This window comes from Hemicordylus capensis, chromosome 6, assembly GCF_027244095.1.
Source record: "Hemicordylus capensis ecotype Gifberg chromosome 6, rHemCap1.1.pri, whole genome shotgun sequence".
In the NCBI taxonomy this organism is placed as follows: Eukaryota; Metazoa; Chordata; class Lepidosauria; order Squamata; family Cordylidae; genus Hemicordylus; species Hemicordylus capensis.
In genome coordinates this window covers 44251541-44273119 of record NC_069662.1, presented here as the reverse complement: position 1 = coordinate 44273119, position 21579 = coordinate 44251541, and the positions used below count along the sequence as shown (strand labels likewise).

At 44.1% G+C, this 21579-nt stretch overlaps 2 protein-coding genes across 8 annotated transcripts in view; one reads left to right on the top strand and one right to left on the bottom strand.

The window, feature by feature from the left end:
- LOC128331648 (uncharacterized) overlaps positions 1 to 16897 on the bottom strand; it is a 56374-nt gene extending 39477 nt beyond the window's left edge. The window contains exons 1-2 of one of the 4 annotated variants that reach the window (XM_053265298.1): positions 16742 to 16897; positions 4924 to 5044 (exon numbers count right to left, since the gene is read on the bottom strand). The gene's annotated coding sequence lies outside the window, so the exon portion shown is untranslated. Of the gene's footprint in view, positions 1 to 4923; positions 5045 to 6144; positions 6313 to 16437; positions 16686 to 16741 lie in introns of those variants that run through there. The other 3 variants (XM_053265302.1, XM_053265295.1, XM_053265301.1) reach the window with 3 other exon arrangements.
- LOC128331647 (signal transducer and activator of transcription 5B) overlaps positions 16123 to 21579 on the top strand; it is a 68501-nt gene continuing 63044 nt past the window's right edge. For 2 of the 4 annotated variants that reach the window (XR_008310382.1, XM_053265290.1), the window contains exons 1-2: positions 16125 to 16345; positions 21468 to 21509. The gene's annotated coding sequence lies outside the window, so the exon portion shown is untranslated. Of the gene's footprint in view, positions 16346 to 21467; positions 21510 to 21579 lie in introns of all 4 variants that reach the window. The other 2 variants (XM_053265292.1, XM_053265291.1) reach the window with 2 other exon arrangements.

The following is a 21579-nucleotide window of genomic DNA, read 5'->3' as shown; positions in this document are numbered from 1 at the left end:
GACATGTAGGAACATAGGAAGCTGCCATATACTGAGTAAGACCAAAGGGTCCATCTAGCTCAGTATTGACTGAGTACAGACTGGCAGCGGTTTTTCCAAGGTTGCAGACAGGAGTCCATCTCAGCCCTATCTTACTCTTTTCTTAAAAGAGTGTGTGGTAGCCAAAAGAGTGTGGCAGGCAGTAAGCAAGTTGTTAGAGTGGCCTGATTTGGAAAAACAGACTTGGGAAGAACTAACTTCGTGTTTGAGCGATAGAACCTCTTTTCAAGGTCCCAGAAAGAAACTTTCAAGGAAATGGGACGGAACGAGTGCCCTCATACGAGGGAATTGGAACGTTCCCCTTCTCGTAATGAGGTTAGTAAACCTGTATGTTATTTATGCAATGCTCCTGCATAGGAATAGGGAGGAAAGACTCAACCAAGAGGTTCACGCAGATGAGACAGTAAATCTCTTCTGGAAAAGTTTGTATGGTTATGTGCAAAAAGACAAGTATATCTCTTCTAAACAGCAATGGGACAAATTGTGGAAATGGACGTTGGACGTAAACCCCCCCCCCATTACCTGATGTGCCTTGAAATCCCCCCCCCCCGAGTTACAGTACTGCCTGCATATACTTTATAACCCCATGGGTTACCAAATCCTTGTGTGTAAATCTTTGTAGATATATGATGTACAAACAACCACTTTGTATACTTGTTATTGGAGGACTATCATATTATTTTGGTTAAAATTTGTCTTCTCTTGCGTAGGACTGGCCCCCCTTATTAAGACTGATTGTTTCCGATTTAAGTGGCAGACCCAAATTGCTGACAAATTGGCTCACTATGGTTTCTCTCAGGATGAGATTATAAAATTGGGATACGATCGTGCCAGGATTGAGATTAAACAACGTATCATGGACATGGAACTGCAGGAAGAAGTCGCTTCTCTGCCTAAGAATATCTTTCTAGGGGATCAAATCTTCAACACTAAACCAGCTAGCTATCTAAGTCTAGTTACCATCCCCAAATTTAGACGTGCTCTGACGCTTGCCCATCTTAATGCGCTTCCATCTGCTGTCATGGAGGGAAGATTTAAAGGTACCCCTTTTTCTGCTCGACTTTGCCCTTGCGGGTCTGGTCAAGTGGAGACAATTGCGCATGCCATACTTTATTGTAACTTTTATAGGGACACCCGCTTAAGATTAGTGTCCCCTTTGTTGCAACGTTTTCCCGGGCACTTGGATGACTTCTGTTTGAAGTACTTATTGTCCAGTTCTGATGACAACCTAATCATCAAAATGGCAAGGTATTGTCATATCATTTGCACCATCCGCTCAGGTTTTCAATAATGTTCTGTTTTTTTCTTTCCTTCCCCTGTGATTCCTGTTTCATGATTGCAATGGAGGGTGCTCTGCTTAATAAGGTTTTCGGTCAGACCTATTTGGAGTTCACCATAACTGTTCTAATTTTAACTTGGTACTATTGTGTTATAATCTATAATCTTGTGTTTTATTATGCTGAGTCTCTTTTCTTATATGTAAGCATGTAAGTATGTATGTTTTAGCTATGCACTGGTCCATGACCGTAATAAAGGACTGACTGACTATAATTGTGCTTTGATAACGTACTGTATGCTTTGGTAGTTTGTTGGTTCAATAAAAAAATCTTGTCCTATAAAAAATAAAAATCTTGTCCTGTCTTGGAGATGCCAGGGAGGGAACTTGAAACCTTCTGCTCTTCCAGAGCAGCTCCATCCCCTAAGGGCAGGGCCAGCTCTGGGGGATCTGGCGCCCCGATGCAACATTCTGTTGAGTGCCCTTAGTTAACTATAGTAGTGTATCTAGTTTCACACAGATTTTAATTAAAATGAGATTTTAGATCACCTACTCAATCTAGAGATCATGTTAGTTTAGAAAAAATGCAGTCTTCACATCATTGGGATTCTGTGGAAAAGAAATCTTATTACCACAAGAAAAATTATTAGAAGTGTATCTAGACTTAGCAGTGGTAAATATTCAAAAATAAACTCACTGGATACCTATACTCACTGGATACTTCCAGTGAAAACGTGGAGTAAAAAGTGTAGAACCAACATCCCCACTAATATCATGCTCGCTTTGTAATCCATTGGAACCTCGATTTAAAAAAGCCTTTCCTTTATGCATGCACCACTGAAGTCAATAAGAATTACTTCCCAGTTCTAACTACCTTTTCTTGGAGGTAAGTGCTGTTAAGATTGGGTACTATGCTGATAGACCTTAATGTGCTGATAGACCTCCAGACTTTAAATGTGTTTACTTGTAACACAGCCACACAATCTGATCCTATGTATATTTACTCAGAAGTCAGTCCCATTGACTTCACTCCTGAGAAAGTATACATAGGATTGCAACCTTAATCCCACTGACCAAGAATGAACAAGTTCTTTGGCTTTACTACTTTGTGACTGTTTGTATTTTAACTTTACAACTGACTTTAGTGGGGCAGTTCTCATTGTGTATCATACAAATGACACATGGAGGTCCTTCGGCAATAAAGGCTGTCAAGTGTATTTTTAAAATGGCACAAAAGACATCTGTTTTCCATGTTTTAGTTTTTTAAAAAGACTGTTTCCTTTCCCACTCATATCTCTAAATTTAAGTGTTTCTGTCCACATCTTGGAAATATCCCTCCGGGTGCTCCAGAGTGAAGAGAAAATGGGCTGAAGTGGACTATACAAAGTAAATTCATCTAGTCACATTACATTTGATTCACAATCAGCCAATAAATGAAGATTGTACAGTCCTGAATCCACTGGCTGCTGAGTGGCTCTTTTGAAATCAGTAAGGCTTTTAAGGTAGATCCAGAATATTTATTCATATGATTCGCTAATCTAATGGAATTGTATGATACCATGAGTGCAAAAATGATTTTATGATTAAGAATTGCAGAATGATATTCTATTTCTTGAAGTTAAGTTTCAGATCATTATGCAATGGTTTAATGGGTTTTAATCTGGTATTTTATAAGAAGGCTTCATAGAAAGTTCGAGGCAGGCATTATTAAATTAGAAGGCTGCAGTCCACTGCAACTGCTGTCTCAAAGTACAGAAATCTGGGCATTTCCAGAATCATATTTAAAACATTGTACGTTTAATCAATACATTGTGATCTGGGGCATTAATGAGTCAAATTAAGTTACAGGTATAAATTTTACATTAAATGGATTAATATTATATGGCATGGAGGGATTTTAAATACCCTATCGCCATGAATTTTTAATAGTTATGTGCTCTAATTTAATGCTGCAAAGCAATTGCTTTTCTTAAGGTGGGGGAGATCCTCCTACCCCCTCACCCCCACCAACTTCTCCACACTCAAGTTTGCAGCTTATTGTTGTCTACTAAAATTTACTGGGTGACACAAATAAGACTGAGGAGGGGGGAATCCCAGAAGTATGAACATATATTAACTGAGGCTAGAAATCGACATCTCCCACTGTCTCCTTCAGGAACTTGCTGGTGAAGTGATAATTAAGCAGCCTGAAGAATAAATTTTAAGGCGCGTGGGGTCGGTGGAGGGGGGAGAACCCAGATAACAATCACCATTGTTGCTTCTCAGCTTCAGGGCCAAATCACAGGAAGAGCAGCGATTGTCACTGTGCAGGCAGCTGCGAGGGCTCTAAGTGCCGCTGGGGATAGTAAGATCCAGGTAGCAGGCGAGCAGGAGTGAATTCCATTCGCATTCCCGCAGTTCTTCATGAGGAACCTCTTTTTCCTCCCTCCCTCTCTGCCTCCTTTGGGTTCAACAGCCTCCCTTTTCTCCAGACCCTAAACAGAGATTGACAGAATGGAGCCACTTGCCTTTGGCTAGGGTGACATTCCATAGAGGAAGCTGCTGCTTCTCATTGGCTAAAGCATTATGCTCTTCACTCGTGCCTCACTTTTTAACATACATATTATCCCTCCTTTACTCTTGTGTCTCATCCACCCCCTTGTTCCTCCTTTCCCCCCCTGGGCTCAGGCAGGCGCTGTAAACTGGGTTGAGCAGAGATGAAGCCGCCCGGCAGGATGCATGCTTCCATTGCTGGAAGCAGTGGCGCTCAGCACCCTCCAGCGGGCAGCGCCCCAATGCGGCACATCGTCTGCTTACTGTGTTGAACCGGCACTGCCTAAGGGGAATTTCTTACAGTGCTCACGCATCAAGTCTCCTATTCATATGCAACCAGGGCAGACCCTGCTTAGCTAAGGGAACAAGTCATGCTTGCTACCACAAGACCAGCTCTCGTCTAAAAGCCATCTATCTAAAAGCTATGTCAACTATCCTGGAATCCTGTTCTGTAATCCCAGATGTGTGTGGGTGAGCTGCAATTACTACACAGACTCCAATGGTCCCAAGATTCCGCCCGCCCCCCATGGTTCCGTCTCTCACCCAACTCTCCAGTCTGCATTCAGGAGAGCGTCCTCTCAGTAGTCAGTGGGACTGCAGAGAGGTGGGGGAGGTGGCTGTGTGGGCTTCCTTCTTGCTTGAAGGACAGCCCGCACAGCCAATCAGGGAGGGAGAGAAGGAGGAGCTTCCTCTCTCAATTCATTTGAATGCAGCCTCCAGTGCTGCATTCAGATGAAAAGGAGGCTCCCTGGACCCTCGGTTTGCAGCAGTGAAACTCATTACAAAATGAGGATTCAAATTGGAGTCTCATCAGCACTACCTCAGGTCATGCTCTGGAGAGGACCGGAGTTGGCTGGGTTCGACATAACGGTAGGGAAACCACGGGTCCCTTCAAATCCGGTCCTCCATTATGTGGCCACAGAGAGAAATATGTTATTGGATGCTTAGAAACACACACTTGTTTTATTAGCAATTCATATATTTCAGTTTTGAGCTCTAGAATCCAATGCAATTCCAAACATGAGCCATGGCTCTAATTAACCCCTGTCCACATCTGAACATCTAAAAAGACTTACCATAACTCAGTAGTAATGTTGTACCTCCACTGCAGCACAAAAATTCCAACAGGCATGTGTGGCTTTTGGTGAAGATGGGAGATCTGACTGACTTGTGCTTTATTTGGAATGGAAGGACTCTCTGAGGATGTTAAACAGAAGGGAAGAATAATAGTGATTCATATTGTCAATAAAATATTATTATGGGAGATGCTCTCCTGTTATTCAGACTGATCCTATGCAGTTAGGCACACCTAAGCCCATTGATGAGGTGTGCTTACCTCTTTATAGGATCAGACTGAAAGCCTCCCTTTACTTTTGGCATGGTGTGGCTACTAACAATACATGCCAATTCATGGGCAATAGAGGCTGTCGATCACCTCTGAGGCTCTTTGGCTGGTCAGCTCCCAGCCATCTGCTTTGTTAGAAGAGGCTGAGGAACTGATTTGTCCAGTCTGAGAGCCAGACTGAGAACCAGCAAGCAAGCCACCTTTTCTGGCTTGCTTGTTGCGATCTCTGATATTGCCACCATACCAGTCTGCATATATTTATAGAGAGTTCCACATTGATCCATGTGGGTGGAAGACTTCACTTGTCCCTGCTGGACTGCTGCTGTGGCACCAAGCTCAGAGGAAGCAACAGCCATGCTTGAAATAGAGCTCCAAAAGGCCTGGAAAGGAAACAGTCATATTTCCAGAGGGGGAAAAGACAGTCCTGTTGTTTTTTGGAGCTGGCGGATAGAAGCTGCAGGGGTATTATTGCCTGCTTGCTTTTTGCATCTCCATAAAACCTGCTCAGTTGTATATACATATGTTGCTTTAAAAAAAAATAAAAAATCAAGTGTTTTCTATGCTTTGGCAAACTGGAAGAACGTTTCTCACCCTCCTCTTCTTTGGTCATCAGCGCACCACAGATAAGTAACATAGCTGTATGTTAGTTAGAGACAGTTCTTTGTGATAAATCATTACTATGAGCAGCTTCTTGGGATGTCTTATGATGATGCTAACATATCCCTTCTCTTTTTCATTATTTGCATTGCTGCGGGTAACATAGCTTGAACTGTATAAATTTGCCCCCATAACAACCTGTCAAGATGATGTAGACACTCCTCACATAATGGGAGCAGTTACAGAAGCAACCAGTGGCTACTAGGACAAATCTGGCCTCACAGGGTACCATCGACCCCTACCAGTTACCAACTAGATTAAACAAGAGAATGATCACTGTGACAAGAGGACTTACCAATAGGTCACTGGAACGATGCTGAGGGAAGAGTCAAATCCAACTGAACATGGGCTAAAGCCCATTTTAGGGACTACTCCATGGCAGTGTGGGTGGTGAAGAAACAGTTTTTCTCCACCTCCATTGCATCTGCTCAGTGCAGACCGGAGCAGCTGTTCTGTGTAGCAAAAGCATTGCTCCACACATCCTCACAGGTAATGGGAAAGGAAACATCTACAGCCCATTATGTTCGGTTTGCATGTCACTTAGCAGATAAAGTCACTCGCATTAGTAGTGTGCATGGTTCGGTCCGGGCACACTGTAAAAGACCTCCGGACCGGTTCGAAAGTCCGGCAGTCCGGAGGTTCTGATGGGCGGGGGACTGTTACTTTAAGCGGGGGGGTTGGTAGTACTTACCCCCCCGCCGCTCTTCCCCCTCTGGCGCTGGTCCTCTAATGACGCTGGTCCTCGTCGTTGTTCCCTAAGCCTTACAGAGACTAGCGCTAGCGGTGCTCATGCGCCCTGCGTGGCGCGCGCTCGTCTCCATCGCTGGCGTGTGCCACATATGTCACACGTGAGGGCGGTATAGAAATCGAATTAATAATAATAATAATATATGGCACTGAAACAGCCTTGGTTGCTCTAGTGGATGACCTATGCCAGGAGCTTGACAGAGGGAGAGCATCCCTGTTAGTTCTGCTGGAACTCTCAGTGGTGTTCGACACCGTTGATGATGGTATCCTTCAGGACTGCCTCTTGAGTAAAGGGATTGGAGGTACTGCTTTGGAGTGGCTTTGGTCTTTTCTCAGGGGGAAGGTCCAGAAGGTGGTACTGGGGGACTACTGCTCAGTTCCTTGGTCATTGGCCTGCGGGATCCTGCAGGGTTCAATTTTATCCACCATGCTGTTTAACATCTACATGAAACCGTGGGAAGAGGTCATCCAGGGACTTGGAGGATACTATGCAATATGCAGATGACACTCAGCTCTATCTCTTCTTATCACCTGATCCTAGGGAGGCAGTGGATGTCCTGAGTCGGAGGCTGGAGGCAGTGATGGGTTGGGTGTGGGCTAATAAACTGAGATTGAATCCAGGCAAGACAGAGGTGCTGTTGATCAGTAGGAGAGCCAATCAGGATGAGGGGATTCAACCAGTTCTGAATGGGATTTCACTCCCCTTGAAAGAGCAAGTGCACAGCTTGGGGGTATTGCTGGACCCGGCTCTGCTTTTGGAAGCTTGGGTGGAGGCGGTGGCCAGTGGTGCCTTTGCACAGCTTTGGCTAGTGTGCCAGCTGGAGAAAAAGCACTCAGTGTCATCTGCATATTGCTTTCTTGAGAAGGCAGTTACCCATGCCTTAGTCATGTCACAGCTGGATTACTGTAACGTGCTCTACATGGGGCTGCCCTTGAAGAATATTCGGAAACTGCAGCTAGTGCAAAATGTGGCAGCTAGGATTTTATCCGGAGCTGCCTGCTGGGATAATATTGCACCTATTTTGAAAGAGCCACTTTGGCTGCCAATTTGTTTCTGTGTCTAATTCAAGGTGCTGGTTTTGACCTTTAAAGCACTTAACAATTTGGGCCCCCGCTAGATATCTGAGGGACTGCCTGCTCCCAAGAGTTTTTGCCACTTGACAAGGTCATCACTCTGTTCCATGTGCCGGCAATGAGGGAGGCTTGGCTGTTGTGCACATGGGACAGGGCCTTCTCAGTTATTGCCCTCAGACTCTGGAATGCTCTCCAAGTGGGCATCCGCTCCTCTATCCCCATCACAGTTTTTAGAAAACAAATGAAATCTTGGCTTTTTACCCAGGCTTTGATATGAGTGTTTTTGTTGCTGCTGTTCTGTATTTTATGGTCTTATTGTGTATATATTTTTAAACTTTTAATTATATTTGTATTTTTATATTCCAATTCAATATTTTTATTGTGTAACTGTTTTATAGTTTTACATTGTTTTTTAAATGTTTTGTAAACCACCTTGAGATTGTTTTAAGGAAAGGCGGTATACAAATCTAACAATAAATAAAATAAAAAGTAAAGTTCTTTTAGGCAACCATAAAAATCATTGTCATCACCTGCCTGTTTCAGAGTCATCCTCTTCTTCTTCATCAGCTTGGTTTCTGTACATGGCTTATTGCCGTACAAACCATTCTTCATACAAATACACGTGAGCCCAGCACAAGATTGTTTGCACCTGCAGGATAACCGTTCAAGAACTGAATCAGGAGCTGGTTTCCCAGCCATCCACTGAATTGTGAGAACTGTAACTGCAAGTACCATCGATGGTAATGAGTGTCATTGGTTCTGCCATATTCAGAACAACAAGGAATTAAAGCCTTTGTAGTTTCAAGTGGTGCAGCGGGGAAATGCTTGACTAACAAGCAGAAGTTTGCTGGTTCGAATCCCTGCTGGTACTATGTCAGGCAGCAGCAATATAGGAAGGTGCTGAAAGGCATCATCTCATATTGCGCAGGAGGAGGCAATGGTAAACCCCTCCTGTATTATACAAAAGAAAACCACAGGGCTCTGTGGGCACTAGGAGTCGAAATCGACTTGACGGCACACTTTACCTTTACCTTTAGTTTCAAAGTGCCATCCCTAATTTCCTTCTTTTGATACATGAATGAAATTTAACAGAAGGTTCACCAACTCAATGTATGATACCCAAAATCTATAAATGCTACTATGGCTTCCCTGCATATGCTTCATGTACTGTTCAAACAAGCTGTCCATATGTCCTAATGTGAACAGCTAACATTACACTTTGATACTGCTTTACTTTTCAGAAATATCATCCTTTAATGTATGGATAATCACTATACAACAGCATCCCGTCTTGCTTGTGGGGTTCTTGAAGTCAAATAATGAAACTATCCCACAGCAATCATATGCAGGCTTCATACATCAACTTGTGCAGATGTACCCCACAATTGTATTGCCAGCCTGTGTGTAGTGATCCCTCTGCAAAAACTCCTGATTCAGTGCAGATATCTCTAAGGCTGCATCTGCTAAGCATTTCATCTGCTAATACTTAAGAGAACAAACACTGTGTGAAATTCCCCCAATCACAAAAAGATTCCCCCAGTCACAAAAAGATAATTCAATGTAGATATCTCTAAGGCTGCATCTGTGAAGCACTTCATCTGCTAATACTTAAGAGAACAAAGGCTGTGTGAAATTCCCCCAATCACAAAAAGATAATTCAATGCAGATATCTCTAAGGCTACATCTGTGAAGCACTTCATCTGCTAATACTTAAGAGAACAAACGCTGTGTGAAATTCCCCCAATCACAAAAAGATATGTTTAAAATGCAGTATGAGCTTCTACAGCTCTAGCATACATTGCTTGATTGAGGACAACTGGTATTGCTGTCAAACCCAACACTTCCTTAATTTGGACAGCTTAGCATACCACTTCAAACACTGATAGCAATCCATGTTGCAGGAATATTTATATTTATACACCACCATTAGTCCTAAGACCCCCAGGGCGGTTAAAAACAAGATAAAATAATAATATTCAATAAAACAAGATAAAACAAGATTGGATTACTTTCAGTATGTGGCTCCTGAGGATGTGAAGAAACTGCTTCAGACTGTGCATCCTACAACCTGTTCTCTTATTGTATTATCAAGCCCAACTTGACTTATTTCATCTGGTAATTCTATTATCAGACAGGGTCTGGTTAATAAAGTTATCCCTCACCAACCACGAGGGTTCTGTTCCTGGAAAACCTTGCAGTTGGCAAGGCATTATAATCAATAGGAAACAGGGGGTTAGGGGAATCGCGGTCGCAAAATCGTGGTCATCCCCTGCTAACTGGGCAAAGAGGCACCTTTTACCATGGTGATTCTCTTTATTTAGCAGGGGGAGAGTAACTGGCCCCATCCACCCCCAGCACAGTACCTCCAGTGACTGTTGCTGGTGTGTGTCTTATGTTTCTTTTTAGAGTGTGAGCCCTTTGGGGACAGGGAGCCATCTTATTGTTTGTTATTTCTCTTTGTAAACCGCCCTGAGTTTTTGGAAGGGCAGTATAGAAATCAAATTTATTCATCAGCATCATCAGCATCATCATCATTATTATGATGATGATGATGACCAGAAAAAACAGTTTAAAATGGGGGGGGGAATGACCACTGGAAACACCCCCCAAGCCCAAATTTCCAAAAAATCTCACCAAACCACGGATACTCAGGTCGCAATAGGTGAGACCTGCCACAAATTCCCAGTTGCGGATACTCAAATCCGCGATTGGGAAACCACAGTTGGTGAGGGACGACTGTATTATAAATGCTTCTCTGAGAAAGGACAGGATGCCTCTTTGTCTTAAGATGGCTATTATTAGACCTTATTTGAAGAAACCTGCATTGGATCCCTCAGAGTTAGCTAATTACAGACCCGTTTCTAATCTTCCATGGTTAGGCAAGGTGATTGAGTGGGTGGTGGCTTTTCCGCTCCATGCAGTTTGGGATGATACAGACTATCTAGACCAGGGTTTCTCAATGTGTGGGTCCCCAGATGTAATTGGACTTCAACTCCCATAATCCCCAGCCCCAGTGGTCTTTGGTTGGGAATTATGGGAGTTGAAGTCCAATTACATCTGGGGACCCACACGTTGAGAATCCCTGATCTAAACCCATTTCAAACTGGCTTTTGAGTGGGCTATGGAGTTAAGACTGCCTTGGTCAGCCTCATGGATTATCTGCTATCGACAGAGGGAGTGGGACTCTGCTGATTTCTTGGCGGCTTTCGATACCATCAACCATGGTATACTTTTGGATCGCCTGAGGAGGGTGGGATTGGGTGGCACTGTTTTACAGTGGTTCCGTTCCTACCTCTCAGGCAGAGGCGTAACTAGAGAAAACGGAGCCCGGGGCAAGCACTGAAATGGCGCCCCCCCCGCACCCCCCAACATACTACATTAGGTTTTTCCTCACAAGTGCCTGCCGCTGCCAAGCCAGGCCACTGACTGGCTGCCAGGTGCCAGCAAAGCAATGGGGGGGCGCGGGCGGTGCGGAAGGGACCGCTCATGGGGGAGGGGGTGCCGACGCGCTCCCTTGACTGCTGCAGCGCTGCTGCACTGAGCAGGAAACATTTGTATTAACAAAAATTTAAAAAAAAAATTAAAAAAAATTTTTTTTGTCATGGTGGCACCCCCCACATGACCAGAAAAGATGGCGCCCGGGGCACGTGCCCCCCCTGCCCCCCCTATAGTTACGCCTCTGCTCTCAGGTAAATTCCAGATGGTGTCACTTGGAAACTGTTGCTCTGCAAAGCAAGAACTAAAGTATGGAGTTCCACAAGGCTCCATGGTGTCTCCAATGCTCTTTAACTTCTACATGAAACCGCTGGAAGATATCAGCAGGAGGTTTGGTGCATGGTGTTATCAATATTTCTATTTCTAGATATCCATTTCTAGAGGATGGCCTTAAAACAATGGTACATATGTTGGTAACCTCCAGACTTGACTACTGTAATGTGCTCTACGTGGGGCTGCCTTTGTACATAGTCCGGAAACTACAAGTGATACAGAATGCGACAGCCAGATTAGTTTCTGGGACAACACAAAGGTAGGGGCCATATAATACCGGTTTTGAAAGAATTGCACTGGCTGCCGGTATGTTTCCAGGTGAAATGCAAAGTGCTGGTTATCACCTAGAAAGCCCTTAATGGATTGGGTCCAGGCTATTTAAGAGAGCCCCTCCTTTGTCATTAACCCTACCGCCTGTTACGATCTTCTGGAGAGATCAGGTTACAGTAGCCACCAGCTCACCTGGTAGCGACTCAGGACCGGGCTTTCTCTGTCACTGCCCCAGGGCTTTAGAATATGCTCCCTGTTGAAATAAGAGCACCTCCTTCTCTGTTTGTTTTCAGGAAGACCCTCAAGACTCTCCTGTTCTCACAAGCTTTTAATTAGAATTAATTTTAACCATTTTAATTTTTATACTGTTGTTTTTATTGTGTTTCATGTATATTAATCTGATTTTTTAATATCTTAAATTGTGTACATATGTACATATCAGGCGGTATAAAAACATGACAGATAGATAAATAAATAAACAAACCAACTAACAAATAAATGTGCTGATGACGCCCAGACATATTTCTCTATATCAGCTTCTTCAGGAAATGGCATAACCTCCCTAAATGCCTGCCTGGAGGCGGTAATGGGCCATATGAGGGATAATACACTGAAATTAAATCCAAATAAGATGGAGGTACTGACTGTGGGGGGTTGGGACCCAAAAGATGGATTCGATCTGCTTGTTCTGGATGGGTTTACACTACCCCTGAAAGATCAGGTATGTAGCTTAGGAGTGTTCCTGGATCCCAAACTCTCTCTGCTTATGAGGTTGAGGCAGTGGCCAGCAGTGCTTTTTATCAGCTTCAGCTTATTTTATTTATTTATTTTTACATTTATATCCCGCTCTTCCTCCAAGGAGCCCAGAGTGGTCTGCTACATACTTAGGTTTCTCCTCACAACAACCCTGTGAAGTAGGTTAGGCTGAGAGAGAAGTGACTGGCCCAGAGACACCAAGCTAGTATCATGGTTGAATGGGGATTCGAACTCAGGTCTCCCTGGTCCTAGTCCAGCACTCTAACCACTATGTCAGCTATGTTCATTTCTGGAGGTAAATGACCTTAAACAGTGGTGCCTGTGTTGGTAACCTCTAGGCTTGACTACTGTAATGCACTCTATGTGGAGCTGTCTTTGTATGTAGTCCAGAAACTACAATTGGTACAGAATGTGGCAGCCAGACTGATCTCTGGGACAACCTGAAGGGACCACATAACACTTATTTTTAAAGAATTGCACTAGCTGCCAATATGTTTCTGAGCAAAATACAAAGTGCTGGTTATTAGCTATAAAGCCCTCAATGGCTTGGGTTGAGGGTACTTAAGAAAGTTTCTTCTTTGTCACAAATCCTGTTGCCTGTTAAGATCATCTGGACAGGTCTGGTTACGGTTGCTGCTGGCTCGCTTAACAGCGACCCAGGACCAGGCCTTCTCTGTGGCTGCCCCAGTTCTTTAGAATATGCTCCCTTTTGAAGTAAGACCTTCCCCTCTGTTTTCTTTTAGGAAGACCCTCAAGGTGCACCTGTTTTCTCAGGCGTGCATTTAAAATTAACTGAAATTAATTTTAAACTGTTTAATTTGTTTTTATCTTAGGATGTTGTTTTTATTTATCTTGTGAAATTTTAACTGTTTTAACTCTGTATACTGCTTAGAGATGCACATATCAGGCGGTATTAAAATATGATAAATAAATAAAACAATTTAGAAAATAAATAAAAATAACAAAATGTAACTAATATTTTTAAAAGGACAGCTCATTGGTCAAAAGCCTGAATGAAGAGGGCACTCTTCAATAATAATAGTAAGAATAAAAGCAGATAGAGGTAATTCTGCAAACTATCACTCAATACGTTTACTGAATATAATGAGTAAGCTTTATGAGAGGCATCTGAATTGGAAGTTACGAGAATGAAGGTATTTTGGGAGAAGAACAAGCTGTATTTAGGTCAGGGTGTTCAACAGCAGATCATGTATTGGTGTTATGTCGTCTTACTGAAAAATATAGTAGCAAACCGAAGACATCCTTATATTTGGCTTTTGTTGTGCAAATGTGCTTTTGACTCCATTTTGAGGTCCACTTGGGGAAAGCTCAGAAACACTAGGAATGTGCAAAACATTTTGAGCTCAAAATGGACATTTTGAGCTTGAAACAGAATGAACCCATTTTGATCAACATCAACTGTAAAATGGGGGCCTAAATTGTCTGGCATCACATTGACATCACTTCTCACTTGAATATTAAAGCTGGTCTCAACTTCTAGTTGTCTGGTGTAAATTGTCCAGTTGATGTAACATGATCCATATTAGGTTACTACAAAAGTCTTGCCACATAACAGAATCAAAGTCAGTGCCTTTGCTGGTTGTGGCAAACTTTCTGCACTCAGACTCAGAGGCGTAACTAGGGAAAACGGCGCCCGGGGCAAGCACTGAAATGGCCCCCCCCACCGCCCCCCCCCAACATACTACATTATACTTAGGTTTTTCCTCACAAGCGCCCGCCGCCGCCGCCAAGCCAGGCCACTGACTCTCTGCCAGGCACCAGCAAAGCAATGGGGGGGGGGGCGCAGGCGGCGCGGAAGGGACCGCTCATGGGGAAGGGGGTACCGACGCGCTCCTTTGACTGCTGCAGCGCTGCTGCACTGAGCAGGAAACATTTGTATTAATAAAAAATTTAAATTTTTTTAAAAAAAATTGGTCATGGCGGCGCCCCCACACGTGACCAGAAAAGATGGCGCCCGGGGCACGTGCCCCCCCTGCCCCCCCTATAGTTATGCCTCTGCTCAGACTTGTACAGGGTAGCCCAGAATGACCGATGACATTTAAGCAATGTAACAACTTGAAGAGACAGTAGATCCACCATCAGAACTCTTGCAATGTCTTGTTCAAATGTCTTGAACATTTATCCTCTTGTTTGTATGGCTCTAACAACACAGCAGATATTAATGTTACGCTGCACAGACTTCTGTACAAAAAAGAGTGTTGTACAGGGGTAGGCAACTTTGGCTCTCCAGCTGTTGTTGAACTACAACTCCCATCATCCTCAGCCACAACAGTTCAACAACTGCTGGAGACCTAAGGTTGCCCACTCTGGTATAGCAGAATCACATCAACTGCCACCTTGTCATGACTCCATGTGTGGTGCAACAGCACATTTGCCGTGCTAACTAGAAAGGGTTTTTGCTTTTTGAGGGCGGGGGCGGGGGGGCGGGGCGGGGATAACTGCCTGATTCATTCTCCAAAAATTCCCAGTTCCATCAGCTATAGATGGAAGAACTGTAAGCGGTACTTATTATTCAGTGGATTGCTGGGAAACCAGCTCCTGATTCAGTTTTTGAACGGCTGTCTTCCTGCAGGTGCAAACAGTCTTGTACTGTGCATTTGTACGAAGAATGGTTTGCATGGCAATATGCCATGTACAGCAACCAAACTGATGAAGAAGAGGATGACTCTGAAACAGGCAGATGATAATGATTTTTACGGTTGGCTAAAAGACCTTTACTCTAAACAGAGGCTCTCTTACCCCTGGACTTTAGGGTTGAAGTCCAGGGCCTCCACAGCCCCTGGGGGCCCCCAGATCCTACTTAGTCTGTCCTGGGTGGTATGGTTGGCCATCGGAGGATGATGATGCTTAATTTGCAGGGGAGGGGGGAGGGGCTCCAAAGGCCTTTAGGTCCAGGCTCCAAAATTGCCTAGGTGCACATCTGACTTTAAAATTTTGGTTTATTACAAATTCTACATAAATCTTGTGATTTTTGCATGTTTTCTGTTGATTAATCTGATCAAAATACTAATAAAATAATAAATATTGCCATGGGGAAACTTTATTTTGCAATTTTATTTGCCAGTCTGTTACTTCAGATAGAAAATAGATTAGTAAAGTTGTTTGGCCACTGTATGACCACTGTTACTTATGATGCATTTTAAAGCTATTTTTTAACATAATAAGCTGGGTTTTTTGTTGTTGGTTTTTTTGCGGGGGGGAAGCTACTCATTATCGAAGGCCATCAACATCAACATGGCTAATAATTCTACTAAGGCCAGAAGAAGCAATAAAAGAACACACCACCCCATTTATTCACTCAAAAGGTACCAATTATCGATCCATTTCTAGACCCCTGGCCCATAGCGTGTGTGCATGATGGAAGGGCTCTGTGGGATGGTCCTGGTCATGGGGGAGGCTTTTGGGACGCCGTCTTGGCGGGAGGTGACGGGGGGCCAAGCTCTCCTTCCCGTCCCGTGTCTGGCTCCACAACGAATGTGCTTTTGGTGAAACTGAGAACGGAGAGGTGGGCGGGGGGGTCCAAAGGGTTTCTTTTCTCTCTGCCTATACGTAGCGCCGAAGAAGAGAAGGCGGCTCTGACGGCGGCGGCGGGGAGTTTTGTCTAACCGAGCCTGCCTGCCCCCGCTTTCGGGCGGGAAGGGAGGCGGGCCTGGATGGGGGGAAGCGCGGGAGGCGGGCCGTATAGGCAAGCAGGCAGGAAGGGCTGTGGCTGGAGGAGCTGCGACGGGGGCAGGGCTGTGGTGGGACCGAGCGAGGCCCGGACTCGACTGCGGGACGGGAAGGAGGCGAGAAGACAGGAGACCCCGCGGGCGGCGGAGCCCCGGCAGCCGGGACCGGACAAGACAGGCCGGCCGGCCCAGGTAAGAGAGGGGTGCTTTCCGGGAGGAGATAAAAAGGAGCGACAAAACATACACACAGTCTCACAAGGACACCACGCCGCTTCACACGTTACCTTTCCCGACTGCTGTGTGTAGGGGGGGGGGAGAACAACAACAACGACACCACCACCACGAGGTGCGAGTGACAAATGCGTTGCTTGTGTGTGTGTGTGTCCCCCATTAAGAGGCGTACGCATGCTAGGAACCGCAGCTTGTAAAGCCGTTCCTCCACACACTACATTTTTTAAAGCCCGCACATGCAAAACATGGCAGGTACCCGGGTCTGCACCTTCGCGTTGCGGGTGCTGGAGGGAGGTGGGCTTGACTACCCGCTTCCTCGCTCAGCGTTTCCTTGCAAGACGGTAAATAAATACTTACTTGCCACAGCGCGCGCCACGTGCTGTTGTTGACCCCTCGGGGTGTGTTTGGAACAACAGGAGGATTGTTGGAGTTTTGTCACAGCAGCTATTATGAACGGCAGACTCAAGTAATTAAAACGTGTGTGTGTGTGTGTGTGTGTGGGACCCTTCACATGAATGCCCAACCCATCACCAATCTGAATAACAAGAAGTCTGCCGTTCAGGGAGGAAGCTGCCCATTGTTTCTGAGCAAAGTAAAGCCTGTACTTAAATGTCTAAAATAAGGTGTTAAGAGGACCTCTCAGATCAAGCAGGACTTGAACCGGCTGGAAAGTCATGCCGTCTACCCTGCAGGTCCTCATTCCTAGTTCTTTTGTAGTAAGAGCAAAGCACTCGGCTTATGCGCAGAAGCCATCTCTTATGCACGAACGCCAGCGTTGATTTTTGCACTGAAAATTGCTTTCTGGGCTAAATCCTACCTCAAGAAACCAGTCGACCCAGGATTTTATTCTAAGTCCTGTATAGAGGCCAACTTGCCCACACATACGCTCCTTATAGACGACCATGCTAATATGACACAGAACTACGCAGGGCTTTGTTGGTCTGGGTGATCTTTTTTGCTTTCACTGCTGAGCTGTAAACAGCATGTGCTGGAGGTGGGAGAGTGTTTACTTCGCATCAGCAGAAGCAATAAATCTGTCATGCAGTTTCCCTTCCCCACCTTTCCCCAAACGTTGCTGCGGACCATTTCAAAGCAATGACGCTTGTGCAAAGGAGAGAGAGTTGGCTATCTTCTTGGTGTATTGCTCCCCATGTTTGCCTCTTGCATATGATAGCCTTGTGGAGAAAGTGAAAGAGGATCTGGGAATTGAGGTACTAATTCAAGAGGCTAGAATTCTCCCTTTAACTTGGGCTGCTGCAGAATGGTTGTCATGGAGCATTTGGGGCAGATATTAATTTAAATTTCTCTGGTATAATCAACAGACGACTCTATTAATGGATCAATAAATCATTTTGCTGAACTCCTCAGGACTTTCTTGATTATATAGGATGATGGGGGTGGGGTTGTAGTTCATATACCTCCTGCTGACTGAGCAAAGAGACACCTTTAAAAGTGGTGATTATCTTATATTTAGCAGAGGGAGAGCAACTGGCCATATCCAAGCACAGCACAGCACCCCTCCAGTGGCTGTTGCTGGTGTCTACTGTCTGCCTTATGTTTAAGAACATAGGAAGCTGTCATATACTGAGTCAGACCACAGGTCCATCTCACTCAGTATTGTCTACACAGATGGGCAGCAATTTCTCCAAGGTGGCAGGCAGGAATCTCTCTCAGCCCTGTCTTGGAGATTATTATTATTTACATTTTATATCCCACTTTTCCTCCAAGGAGCCCAGAACGGCGTACTACATACTTAAGTTTCTTCTCTCAACAACCCTGTGAAGTAAGTTAGGCTGAGAGAGAAGAGACTGGCCCAGAGTCACCCAGCAAGTATTATGGCTGAATGGGGATTTGAACTCGGGTCTCCCCGGTTGTAGTCCAGCACTCTATACCACGCTGGCTCTCTTGATGCTAGTGAGGGAACTTGGAACCTTCTGCTCTTCCCAGAGTTGCTCCTTCCCCTAAGGGGAATATCTTACAGTCCTCACACATCAAGTTTCTTTTTAGATTGTGAGCCCTTTGGGGACAGGGGACCATCTTATTTATGCATTATTTATTTTTCTATATAGACCACTTTGAGAATTTTGTTGAAGAGCAGTATATAAATATACATCGTAGTAGTAGCTGACGAGCACATGTTTTGCATACAGAACGTCCCAGGTTCAGCCTTCAGTATCTTGAGGTAGGACTGAGAAAGATCCCTGACAGAAATTCTGGAAAGCTGTTGCAATGTAAAATAAGACTAAATTAAGTTAAAATACCAGGCTAAAACCTTTTTTTAGGTTAAATTTTTTTTTTAAGTTTCAAAATAAAAATTATTTTAAAAGCTAAAAACTGAGAACTATAAACTGAGCTATGGTCTGACTCTGTATAAGGCAGGTTCATGTTTTCTTAAGCTAAAGCTTGTTTCCTATATAGTGATGATGTGTTTTGTTCTCCATGGCTCCCATTGTTATAATTATATGCCCAAAAGTCAATTGACTTGTGGGAAGGATGATACCCAGTGGTGGGACCAGAACAAAAATTGAGGGGAGCACAAAAGGGGCAAAGAGCATTTCTGGTGGGTGAGGTGTGTTCTGCATGTTTCCGAAGCAGAATGAGAGGGTAGCAACTTTGCTGAAGGGGTGCTTGCCTCCCTCGCCCCCTTCTGGTCTCACCCCATACCCTGGAGCCACCCTTGATTATACCTTTCTCAGTGTCCCACATACAGGGGGTACCTATAATGATATCCCTGATTCCAGGCTGTTTTTACCCATAAAACAAAAGTTCCAATCATTTAACCTGCTTAGTTGGGAAGACAAAACCTACTCACAACGTTTGGACTGTCAGGGTATGGATTTCACCTTGCTTTCTCCAATATAAGTTAAATGACTGGCGCTCATTCTTATGGGCAGGCAAAGAACTATAGTTGAGGACATTATTGTAGATAGAACAAAACTGGGCCCTTTCACCTGGCTCTGCTGACATGTCACCTGCAAAGAGGGAGTACAGTGTGACTTTTTCAGCAGAGTACACTCAAATCCATTAGCCTTCTCCCCTCTCCAGATCTCTGCAGATATACACCCCCCTCTTCCTAACAGTGACCACCTTAAGTGGTGCAGCGGGGAAATGCTGGACTAAGAAGCAGAAGGTTACTGGTTCGAATTCCCACTGGTATGTTTCCCAGACTATGGGAAACACCTATATCGGGCAGCAGCGATATAGGAAGATGCTGAAAGGCATCATCTCATACTGCGTGGGAGGAGGCAATGGTAAACCCCTTCTGTATTCTACCAAAGAAAACCACAGGCTCTGTAGTTGCCAGGAGTCGAAATCGACTTGATGGCACATTTTACTTTACTTCCTAACAGCAGGCATTTTGCTAGTAATAAAATATTAAATCTTCGTGGCTGAACATGGGTCCTGAGTGGCCAAATGCATTGTTCACTGCATATCCTGGCAATTCCTTGGAACATGTCTCTCTAGGGCAAATGTCAAGCAGCCACTCATAAGTAAGGTGGCTCCCCCGCCCCAGCTGGCAATGTAAGTTGATCCCACCTGCTATTAAACAAATAGCTACTGATATTTTTGCTAATAACTTATACCATGCTATCAACAATTCCTTCAGTTTCATTTGTGGATTTTGTTTAGAATTGCTACCATTTTTATGGGTAAAGTCTCTGTACAGCAGCTGCGTTACAAACTCAAATTCAGCCAGTGCAGCTTTTTTTCTCCATGCTTGGAAATTGAATTTTTGTTGTTAATGCAGCTGTTACAGCATAAAAAGGGAGCACCCCTAAACTTGCTTCCTCAGAACAATGGAACCATGAAGTAGGTTACTCCTGTATCTATTGTGCTGCATGTTTGGGGATTATGTTGTTGTTTTATATAGTGAGACAAAGGGCAATAGAACAATAGCCCAGTTGGTCATGTGAGAATGCTTGGCTGCTGGTGAAGGCTAAACACATAGCTTCCTTCAGATTAGGTATCTTTTGTGAATGAGCCCATTGCTAGAGGGAAAATACAGAGAAGAGTGGTAAGAAAAATTAGGAAGCTAGACCTCTTGGTCATTCTCTTGCACTATGTGATTTGATTTGCTTGCACAAGACATTGGGACTCAGTTATTTGGGTGGGTGGGTGAAAAGTCCTTTCCAGTTTCTGTCCTTTCCAGTTAGACAATTCCATGTTATTTTAGCATACAAATGATGTGAAGCAGCTTGAATTCTGTGTCTGTTGTTTGTTTGCAGTCTATACCACTTCCTATAACCTCAAAGTGGCATATAATATAACATATAGAGGCAATTTTTGTTCATTTTTAATTTGTCAACTGAATTATTTTTGCAGCCTCTGTGAGGCATGATCCAGTTGTGACTCAAAAGATGCAGTCACATCTAGATCATGCCTAACAGAGGCTTCAGTTCAGCCTTTGGCTAGCTAAGTCAGGGCTGCACAACTTCAACTGTTCTGGATTACAACTTCCATCTTTCCCAGCCACAGTGACCGATTGTCAGGAATGGTGGGAATTGTAATCGAACATTTTCAGGAGGGCTGAAGTTGTGCAGCCCTGGGCTAAATTGACAGTCCTTAGAATGAACAAACATTGCTCTGTCAAACTTTGTGAATGGGATGTTGCAATTATGGCCAAAATGACTGCAGTTCTCAGTTTACATGATGAAAAACTTGGAGCCCTTTGACAATCCTTGGTATCTTTAAGTATCCTATATGTCATCTTTGCTTAATATGGATATTAAGAATGATAAATCTTTTTCATATATCTTATTGTGATATAGCTTATTGTGTTTGAATAAATTAAATTTGGCATGGGGGGAGAAAAGGACTGTTTGGGCTTGGCTTGCTTTGTGCAGTATCTGAGAAGCTGGACTTGCAACAGATGTTTTCACAATACTGTACAAGGATCAATCTGGCTCTCACTTGTGGCTGGGAGGCCTGAAAAAATGGCTTTGCTGTAACTGGAGAAAGGAGCCTTGTGAGTTAGAACATGCTTAATATGTTTGGAGCCTGATTTTATTTGGAGTACACTGTGTACCTGTTGGAGTCCAAATCTTTCTGATTTTATTAATTTTTTTATTTTTATTTTTTGCAGTGGTGTGGAAGAGCTTCAGTCAAGGAGAAGGAGCCAGTGGAGGTAGGTGCTACAGAATCCTAATCTTTTGTTAACCTATGTGCACATAATTCTTGTTGTGCTGCTTGGGTTT